This window comes from Antechinus flavipes, chromosome 3 (assembly GCF_016432865.1).
Source record: "Antechinus flavipes isolate AdamAnt ecotype Samford, QLD, Australia chromosome 3, AdamAnt_v2, whole genome shotgun sequence".
Classification (NCBI taxonomy): Eukaryota; Metazoa; Chordata; class Mammalia; order Dasyuromorphia; family Dasyuridae; genus Antechinus; species Antechinus flavipes.
Window position 1 is genome coordinate 88,785,026 of NC_067400.1, and position 11,508 is coordinate 88,796,533.

General features: G+C 34.4%; 1 protein-coding gene across 1 annotated transcript in view; it reads right to left on the reverse strand.

Annotated features, from left to right (window-relative positions):
- TNFSF11 (TNF superfamily member 11) overlaps window positions 1–11,508 on the reverse strand; it is a 51,453-nt gene that overhangs the window by 37,601 nt on the left and 2,344 nt on the right. The window lies entirely within an intron of this gene.

Genomic DNA, 11,508 nt, shown 5'->3' on the forward strand with positions numbered 1-11,508 from the left:
ACATTTTTTCCCACAGTTTATTGCCATAGGATAAAATGCAAACCCCTCAGCTACTTAATTAAATCCCTTCAGGAGCCAACTCCATATGACCTTTCCAGCCATTTTTTCACATTATTCTCCTTTACATATCATGTTCAAAGTTCTATGTTCAAATTGGCTCACTTGCTTTCCTGATCTCAGTTCTTGGTTTCCTACTTTTTTTTTTTTTAGAGATTTTCTGTTATTCTTAGAATGAATTCCCATCTCCGTCTCCACATATTAGAAACCTTGGCATCCTTGTGGAAGAAGGAAGCTTTCCCTGATCCTCTGCTCTTTCATTTTTCATAGCCTCTTCAATTTAGTTATCTTTGTTCACGTGTCAATTCCTTAAAGGCAGAGATGTTTGATCCTGTCTGTATCCCTAGCACACAGCACAGTATCTTACCTATAGAGGACATTTAGCAAATGTGTGTTTGTGGAATTAAAGACATGCTAGACATACCAAAGAGATGCAGCAGAATAGCATATAGAGTATGTACCTCGTAGCAAGCCAACTGGATGGCAAAGTATATGGAATGTTAGAATTGGAGTTAGGAAGCCCTGAGCTCATGTTTATTAGCTCTATGAACCTAGGCAAGTCAATAAACTTAGATCCACCTCAGGTTTCTCATTTGTAAAATGGAATAACAATAGCTCCTATTTCCCAGGCTTATAGTGAGAAGCAAGTGAGATAACATTTGTAAAGCATTTTGCAAATCTTAAAGTGCTATTTTATTGATAGTTACTGTGATTTCTCTTTAGCTAATCAGATTTCTTTGCATAATTTCTCCCTTTTTCTTAGTAAAGAATACAGTTGAGATAGAGTTTCTGTGCTTCCAAGTAACAAACTGGAGCTGGAAAAACTTCTGTTTGTAGAACCATGATATAAATATCTGTTTAAAGTCTCTTCCCTTTCCTTTATCAGTTATGCTCACAATTTCAGATTACCTCCTAATAATAATCAAAGCAGTAATCAATGGGGAAATCCTATGTCTATATAGGGTGAGAAGAATTCATAGTGAGCATAATACATTTATTTACTCCTTAAGATTACAGATAACAAAATACACTTGGCAAAAATGGTGGAGCATGCAAAAAAGAATTCTATTTTTGCTTTACTTTTTTGTACTAATATAAACCATGGCCCAGAACTCAGCTTCTGGGTTTACACAGATCTAGTTCAATCAAAGAGATTTCCTTCCCATAAATAACTCTTTGATTCATCATCTCCCCCCTCCATTCAAGTTTTCCCCCTGGAAATTTCAGAATTTGCTTTATTTTACCTGATCTGGGGTCTAGTTTACTCTAGAAATAGGGGAATATAATTTTGTCTGTCTCCTCAGAAAAAGGTTTAAAAAGTCCTTCAACTCCCAAGCAAGCAATCAATTAATGTTCCTTACAGTGAACATTTTTTTTTCTTGGTCAAATATTCAAATGAGTTTATGACCTCATCCATTTGGATGATATCTGATGATAGAAATCACAACCTTTATTTCATCTCATTGAAAATAAGAATGGTGAAAATCAGAAAAGAAAAAAGAAATGATTCACAAGGAAGACCAACAGACACAATAGAGACTATACAGTCACAGAGAAGAGGAGAAGAAAGAGGAAGAAAAAAAGGAGGAAGAGGAGGAGAAAGAAGATAAGGAGAAAAAGGAGGAAGAGAGAAAGGTTTAGCTCTTTGAAATACCCAAGACAGCTACTAGTCCTCATTAAGCCAAACATCCTTAATTCTCATAGAGCATGAACTCAAGTCCTTTCACCATACTAGTTGCCTTTCTTCAAACACTCTCTTGCTTGCTAATCTTCTTCCTCACCAGTGCCCAGAAAGTACATAATACTTCAAATATGATCTCACTAGAGCAGAGTCCAACAGGACAATTACATCTTTATTCCAGGAAGTTAAACCTCCCTATGCCACTCAGAAACATCAAAATTAGATTTTTTTTAAAAACTGCTATCTCATACTGTTAACTTATAATGCACTTGCAGTTCACTAAAACTGCCAGATCTTTATTTTTTCTGCATGAACTCTAACCACACAATCCCCATTCTGAATTCGTGAAGCAACTTTTTAAAGTCAAATATGAGATTTTTGCTTTCATTCTTTTTATATACCAGTCCAATATACCAAGATCTTTTGGAAACATTACTGTCATCCATTTTATTAGCTAGCCTTCCCCTATCTTTGCATCATCTGAAAATTTCATAAGCTTTTATTCTGAGTCATTATTAATAACATTAAATACCATTAGGTCAAGCACAGATCTCTGGAGCACAACAGTGTAGACTTCTTTCCAAGTAGACATTGAAATATCAATAATTTTTTTTTCAAGTATGGATGTCTTTCAAACAATCCCAAATCCAACTCTGTAATATCTTTTCATCATTTCCAGAAGAATGACATGATTTTATCAAATACTTTGGTAACAATCTAAACCAACTAAATCCACATAATTCCTCTGATCTTCTAGCTAAAAAAATCAAAAGAAAATAAAAAAAAAGGTTTGTTTGACATGACTTCCTGATGAAGCGGTTATTTTTTTATAATATTTTCTAAATGTTCAGCAATCAACTCATTATTATGTCCTCTAATTTTGCCAGAATTGAAGTCAAGCTAAATGGCCCATAGTTTATATACTCTAAACTTCCCTCATGTGTTTAAAATAAAGACATTTACTCTTTCTCTTATACCTAATCTCACCAATCTTAAATCAGCAATCACATCTGGCAGTATTTTCATATGTACTTGTTAATCTGAGAGATTTAATTTGAAAAACAATCAATTTATTTATATTAAGTATCAAATCCCTATTAGCCCCATTTTTATTCTGTGTTTTCCAAGATTAAAGTCTTCTAGACTAATAGTGCAACCTTATGTTTTAGATGCCCCACAGAAAGAAATGCTCTTAAGGTCAATAAAAATGATCCTTTATCCTCTGCTGAATTCTATTTTACTTTAGAGAATTATACAGTCTTCCAGACTTACAATAACTGCCATCATAAGATTTGGGGCTCCCCCAACCCCTTTCCAATTAGACTTGCAAAGGGCACATAATTCATAATAGTAATTGAAAGTAAGGAATTAGTCTGTTATTCCACATGATAGTTCTTCCTTTTTCTGTTCCTTTACCTCTGAAATCATGTCCTTAATTCTTTTATATTCAACAGTCTGATTCCAAGAAGTTGATGTTGTTGAAGAAATTCTCCTTCTTTCTAGGAAGTTAGATCTAAGAACTCTGATCAGTCCACTATTTCTCTCATCTGCCATCATCTTTCTAGCTGAGAGATTCTACTGCCTTTTTATAAATGCCAAATTTCAGGAGAGTTTGTGCAAATACAAAGACTTTTCTCTCAACAGAGGTATCCTGATTTTGTGCATTTGTTTGTGTTATGAATCATCTGCTCTTTTCATTTGATCTGCCTCTTCCCTTTTATAGTCCCCAAAGCAACTCAGATCCATTACAGCAAAGTTTTAATCAATTATTCTGTATGAGATGCAAAGGAGTCAAAAAATACGTAAACTTTCTCCCCACAATCCATCAAGTAGAGGTCCTCAACTATCTAAATGTAGAGACAACTTGGTTATTCACATATTCAAACAAAGGTTAATTTCAAAGGTTAAATAAAGGAACACTTTCTACATCTACATCAGAAAGAATGAAATATTAGAAACTGTTGCACAAGAGTTAAATAAAAAAAAAAGTTAGGAATATAAACATAACCACTCCTTTTTTAAAGTGATATGAATTTGGTTTGGAGAAAAATGTCAGAAAAATTCATATTAAAGAAGTCCAAAAAGAAACATTTTCTCTAAAATTTAAAAAAAAAATCAATTTTATTAGTCTACTGCGATAAAACATAGTAAGAGTTTGGAATCAATACAAACAGTAAGAATCAAAGAAATGGACTAAAAATTTTCAAAGATTTTTTTTCCTTTTAACAAACACTAATAATAATAATAATAATATGACTTTTAAGTTTGAGTCTAAAGAAAATAAGTGAAAGACCATTTGTGAAGGATGGGAAAACATTCAGGATAATATTCAATAAATGAATAAACACATATCAAGCACCTACTATTTGCTAGGTACTAGTCATGTCTTTGAATTTTATTTTCAGATTTCAGTGGCTCAATAAAAGTTCAGAAATCAAAATTGTAGAAATTAAATAATTCCTAGAAAGAGTGTGTTGCTTTCATTAAATAGAATAGAATTTCTTCTCAAAGGACTATAAATCTCTTGAGGCAAAGTCCACTTTAGGAACATAAAATCAAAGATTTAGAGTTAACAAGACCAGAGTCCAACATCTCATTTTTACAGAAGAGGAAAATGAGAGCCCAGACAGTTCAACTGACCTGCTCAGGGTTATACAGATAGCAAAAAGCAGATTCAGGTGTTTAACCTAGAATCTCTAACTCTACATCAAGGAATTACACTTAGGAGGCAGCTTCAGAAACAATCCCCCTCATTTTATAAAAGGGGAAACAGGCATCCTAAGACTAGAAAGTTACAGTTAGATATGAACCCTTTGATCACACCACATTGCCTCTCAAATAGATGTGGAAAGAAAGGGGAAAAAAAGATTAACTGATTAGTAAAGGAAAGAATAAAGGATTGCTTTACAGAACTACTGGAGTTCACTAGCCAACAGCCTGAGGCAATAAAATTCAAGGGATTCTACCAGTAGCTGCCAGAATCAATTTATTTGTGAAAAGTGAAAAAAGCCCTAACATCTTTATATAGAAATTTTAAAAGGAAAATTACATGATGAGAGACAAGAAGAGAACTGAAGATGTAATCATCATTGTAATGATGATAATGACTATGACAAGGATGAGGATGATGAGGATAATGAGAATGATGATTCTAATAATATTCTTCTACCAAGGAAATTCCTAACTTTTATCAATATGGTTCAAGTGGGTAGAGAAGTATAATACCAGAGATAAGACCCCTGCTTTAATCTTCCCTTCAATAAAGATATGTTTAACTGTTAGGACCAATTTTCTATGCAAAAACTTGCTGATTCCGATAGTAATAACCTAGGAGGCTCTTTATTCATTTTTGCAAAACTAAAGTCTAAATTAGAAAGCTTATAGCTGATGTTCAACCATGTAATGGATTTTCCTCTCAACTTTGCAAATATGAAAATTATCTCCATTGGTAATAGATTAACTACTTAGAAAGAGGAACACGGAAAACAATGATGTAAAATCAATATTTATTTCCCATGTTTCATTTTTAAAAATTGACAAGAATCAGAAGATACAAGGATTGTCCAAGAGGAAATTCTTTGACTAACAAATAACAACTGCTTACTTATAAGGTGTGACTTAAGAGTCATAGAATGTAAGACCTGAGGGAGTTAGTGATAACTTAGTCTAATAATTCATTTTACAAAAGGAAGGAAGGAAGGAAAGAAGGAAGGAAGGAAGGAAGGAAGGAGAGAGAGAGAGAGGGGGAGGGAGGGAGGAAGGAGGAGAAAGGGAGGGAAGAGGGAGGAAGGAGGAGGAAGGGAGGGAAGAGGGAGGAAGGAGGAGGAAGGGAGGGAAGAGGGAGGAAGGAGGAGGAAGGGAGGGAAGAAGGAGGAAGGAGGAGGAAGGGAGGGAAGAGGGAGGAAAGGGGGAAGGGAGAGAAGAGGGGAGGGAGAGAAGAAGGGAAGGAGGGAGGATGGGAGAAAAAAGGGAAGGAAGAAAACTAGCATTTATTAAGCATCTATTATGCACAGGTAGGGAGCTAATCATTTTTCAAATATGCTTTCATTTGATTCTTATAACAAGCATGGGAGGTATATATTACTACCATTTTAAAATTGGGGAAACTTTGATAAATAGAAGCTAAATGACTAAACCTAGGAGTAAAATAGCTATCAAGTACCTGAAGTCAGATTTGAATTTAGGTATTCTTCCTGATTCCATGCCCAGAGCTCTATCCATTGGACCACTCTGCCCAGAGAAAAATCAAATTGCTTTGCCAAGATTAGTCAGATAATAATCATCAGATATGAGATTAAAATCCAGCACTCCTAACTTCTTACAATGCTGTTTTTCTAACTTAATAACATTCTTACCCCCAACAAAAAACCCTAGACAATGAATTCAAAAGAATGCTGTATCATAAGACATTAGGGATAGTATCAGAGATAGAGACCTTAGTATGAATATTTTTTTGGCATATGCCTATGTCTGTGGTGCACTCTCATATGTTAATTAGTCAAATTTAGTTCCTACTGACAATGTAAAACTTGGTTTATGACCTTCCAACACAAAGAAAATTTTTTGGTTCTTCTTTTCAAATGTCCTATCTCCAAATATAGTTAGAATTCCTAATATTAAATCTCTGAAGGAAAAGTGCATATATTCCCACAAAAGAAATAACAAAGAACACTGATTATAGATCACACTGAAATGTCATATAAGCCTAAAATAGTTGGGGGTTGAAAGGATAAAGTGGGGGGGGAAAGGAGTTATATTTGGTGGCGGTTACAATGGCTTCATAATTTTGGACATCACTGGAATGAAAGCAAAAGTCCATCTATTTGATCATCTTAAGTGACATAAATGACCACAATAGATTACAATATTAGTCAACAATCATTTATTAAGTGTATACTATGTACATGATTTTAGTACAAAACTGGGATTTGATGACAGTTAATATATAACAATTTAGGCATCTTCTTTTTAATGTAATTTGATACTAGGAGCACTATGTATTTAAAATGGCACTAATGATGCAAAAACACCATGAAAAGACCCAAGTGGAGAAACTCTGATGGTGATGCTGAATATAAAGATGTTACAATGTCAGATGAATCAAAGTTGAGGATGACCCAGTGTATGATGAAAAGATAGATGAAGTACAGAGGTAAGTTCTAGCATATTTCCAATGATTCTCATTAGGGAAATATATGCTTGGGAAAAGGAGATGGGCGAGTCATATGTTTAGAACAATGGATAACAGATGGATAGCCACTCATTCACTTGGAAAAAGTCTTCCAGTATAGTGGTTGAATCTTCTATAGAGTATTTATGGAAGAATATGAACAAAAATCATACAGGAGGAGAAAAAAATTATAGATGGGTTATAATCTGTACCAAAGAAGAAAAATATCTGCATCCATATCTTTTGATGGGGGGGGGGAGAAGAAAGAACAATTTCTAAATAAACTATTACATATAGATATATGCTATGCTCAAATGGACGGCTAGGTGGTTCTGTATATAGAATTCTGGGCCTGAAGTCAGTAAGACTCATCTTTTAGCAATCAAATATGGCTTCAGATACTTACTAGATGTGTGACACTGGACAAGTCACTTAACCCTGTTTCCTCATCTATAAATTGAGCTCGAGAAAGAAATAGTAAAATACTCCAGTATCTTTGCCAAGAAAGTATCAAATGGGGTCATGAAGAGTTAGACATGACTGAAATGTCCAAACAACAAAAATAATGTGCTCTTCTGCATAAAATAATTCTTATAAACACATTTAATTTATTCTACTTGCAGATATTTAAAATATACATAGGATTATATTCATCTATTGGCTTATCCAATAAGCTAGTTGTGTCAGTCTGATGGGAAGACACACTAATAAGTAAGCATCTTCCTTATTAGAGGAAATATTTCTTCAGAGTTCTATTAGTTAAATGAGTAGATCCTTTCTCATTCAATAAATTCCTAGAGTTCAGAAATCATGTGATTTTTTTAATCCTGGTATTCTATACCAATTTCAGTGCTTTGTATGGAGCAGGCAGCTAATAAAATTTTTCAGAATTAATTTAGAAATAAATGTAGACTTATTGTATTTAGAAAAAAACCACAACCTACAATTTTCTCAACTTAGTGCCTTTCCAGTTCTTGTCCTCCTGAAAATAAAGGCCAAAACAGAGCACAGCCTTATATGAGGTAGTATTTGTACTGCAATGCTTCCAAGTCTGTGTGACTATACCAAAGAAAGGATTTAAGTTGCGGAAAGATATTAGCTACCCAGCAGTCCTCATTTCTGAACCCTGGGCCACTGTGTACATAATTTACTAAATCAAATCTGCTTCTTGTTAGGTATAATTACTCAGTAATCAATGAATAGATTTCTGTCAAACATACAGTTTCTGTATGAGGAATAGATCATTTGCTATTTTAGGTTAATTATTTGAAAAACCTCAGCAATGTTTAATGAATACAGAGTAATTATAAATGTCCATGTTTGAAATATGGCACAGTATTGAATGGCTTTGTATCTTAATTATCTCTATAATTGACTGATATTTAAATGACAATTACCTGTTTCCATATTTCCTATAAAATAAGCTAACCTTTTCATATTTCATCAAAGCTTTCTAATTCATTTCAATAGGGTTAAGTGAGGCAGGATGCTTGACATTTCTAGCGCTTTGTTATCTGTGAGTTCAAATAGGCAGCCCCCACATCCCTACATCAGATAACTTTTTGTAAGTCACAGTAGTCCTGTGGCTTGTGCATACAAGGGACAATATTGAATAGGTAAAAATTTGAGAGTTTGGAAAAGTTTCAGCTTCAGTTAAGCATTCAATTAAACTTATGGAGATTTAGAAATAGTATATTTTTTTATGAGCAACACCTGAAAATAATTATATCCTTCTGTATATTAAAGAATAAATAATAAATATGTAACCATAGTTTTATTTTTCATTCTGAAAGAGGACAGAAGATGGCTTTTTTTTCTCCTCTAGATATGGGGATACAAAAATCTTACAATACAAAAAATACAAAATACAAAAAAGCTTAAAGCTAATTTTTGCTATTCAAATCAATCAATCAATAATCATTTGTTAAATACCTTGTTGTTTTTCAGTCATGTCTAACTTTTCATGGAATTTTCTTGGCAGAGATACCAAAGTGTTTGCCATTTCCTTCTCCAGCTCATTTTACAGATGAAGTAATCGAGGCAAGCAGAGTTTAGGGACTTACCCAGGGTTTCAAAGCTAGTAAATATCTGAGGCCAGATTTGAACTCAAGAAGTTGAGTTTTGCAGGCTTCAGGCCCAGGATTCTATTTATTGTGCCACTTAATTGCCACTTATTAAATACCTAGTATATGCTAACATTTTTCTAGTACTGGAGGTACAAAGAATGAATCAATCCCTACTCTCAAGATATTTATATTCCAACCATGTTCATATGATAAAAATAGAAGTTTTACCCCGTATATGATAAAAATAATGGCTGCCCCTTTAATTGAACTGTAAATTTAAAATTGACAATTTATAAAGGATGTTAAACCGTTCTTTGAAGAATCCTACACATTCTGAATCAGCTGTATGACATGCTTGCCAACATGGGGACATTAGGAGGGAAAAGATTTCAAACAGGTCATAGGGGCCTCTTTTTAAGAGACCTTTGAGGTCATCCAGTTCAACCTTATCATTTTACAGATGAGGAAACTGAGTCCCAAAAGAATTGATTGACTTGCCCATGCCATAGGGCAGTAAGCAACAGAGCTTTGGTTTAAATTCATATCCTCTGAATCCAATTGCCATAATGATCCCTTTGTTCGCTGATCAGACGATGTCTAGAGTATTGTGCTCCATTTTGGGAAGACTGATCAACTGGAAAGTGTCCAATCTAGGGCAACCAAGATGTGAAGGGTTCTGAGTCCATGAGAAGATGCAAGAACCAGATATGTGTAACCAAGAGTAAATAAGATTTCAAGGAGTTAAGAGAGCTTTCTTCAAGGGTTTAGAGGTCTTCTTATGGGTGAGAGGAATAGACTTTGTTTCGCTCTCCCTCCAGAGAGCAGAACTAGTAATAATTCAGTAAAAATTGCAAAAAATAGCAACTTAAAACTTGAAGTCAGAAAAGCCTTTTTGTCCAAAATGGTCTTAATGAGCAATTGGGTTCTTCCTTATTGGACGTCTACAAGAAAAGACTACATAACAATTTGTTGGCTATATTAAAGAAGGGTTCCTTTCATTTTGGGTTGAATTATATTGCCACCAAGATCTATTCCCACTCAAATTTTTCTGTTTTGTGATTCTTTTGATCATGCTTAACCCAGGGCAGCTAGGTGGCGCCATAGTGCATAGAGAGCTGGGTCTGGACTCAGAAAGACTAGTCTTCTTGAATTAAGATTCAGCCTTGGACTTGAGCTATGTGACCCTGGCCAAGTCACTTAACCCATTTGCCTAGGAGACAACTAGATGACTCAATAAATAGAGCACTGGGCCAAGACCTGAGTCTTGGGCTTCAGACACTAGCTGTGTGAATCTGGTCAAGTTTTTAAATTCTGCCTCAGTTTCCTTATCTGTAAAATGAGCTGGAGAAGGAAGTGGGAAACCATTCCTGCATCTCTGCCAAGAAACCCACAGAGAGTTGAACATGACTGAAAACAACTGAACAACAACAAACCCAGAATACCAAAACCAATATATTTAAGCCAAGCTAAGATACTAGTTGTTTGCTATAAATATCCAGCTTTCATGTTTTTGCACAAGCTAAAATATACTACCTTCTATTCTGTTCCTCTTGTAATGTTTACATACTTTCAATGCTCCATCAATAAGCCACCTCCAATAGACCTATCCTAATCCCTTTAATATTTTCTTCCTCTTCAAATTAACTTGAATTCACTTGTCCATGTGCTGGTTAAATTGCCACTTAAGTCTACCTCCTCACACATACATAGAAAGTAAGCTTTCTTAGAGTAGAGACTATTATTTTTCATCTTTGTATTCACAGTGCTTGTGGCTTTTCTTGCACATAGTAGGTACTTTGAAAACATTCATTTGCTGAATTGCAACCAACGGACATGCAGACTTTAGGAAAAATTGGGGGTCTTTTTTTTTTCAAAGCAATACTCTTGAATTTTGAAGCCTACATAAACTTGCTTTAAAAAATTATACTGACATTACCCTTACAATAGATGTTTCGTTCAGCTGGAAGTTTCATACCACTAACCACTTTTAATCTGATACTATCTTAGGAAAAAAAATCAGTGATAGCAACACACCACCAGTTCCTTTCCTCCCACCTAGCCAAGTTTATTTCCTGTTACTGTTCAACCCATTCTTATTCTGTTCCTGACAAAGAAGCCTGTTTTAAATGGTCCTCTGAGTTCCTACTTACTATTCCCTCAGCTTTCCCCTCCCCTATGTGCCAACCACTTTAAAATCTCACCTCCAGGAAACCTTCAATTAGTTACTCTACATCAGTGTAATAAAAGAATGCAATATCTTTCAGATTGCTTACCTTTGTAAGTTCCACATTACATTGCTTGTATTTCCCATTTATTTTTCTGCATATTGTTCTACTTTGTTTGAATTTGATTTCAGAGCCCTTAAGGGAGAGGTTATCTTGAAATTGGAACTCAATTAGTTGAGCACAAGCATTGATAAAAGATATTCTTTAGAAGTATATTTTATTTCTATTATATCAAGATTATCATATAGAATTTTTGGCAAGTGGATGCTGTATGCAAAGCTCATGTTTTTCTTCTTTGTATCTCCTAAC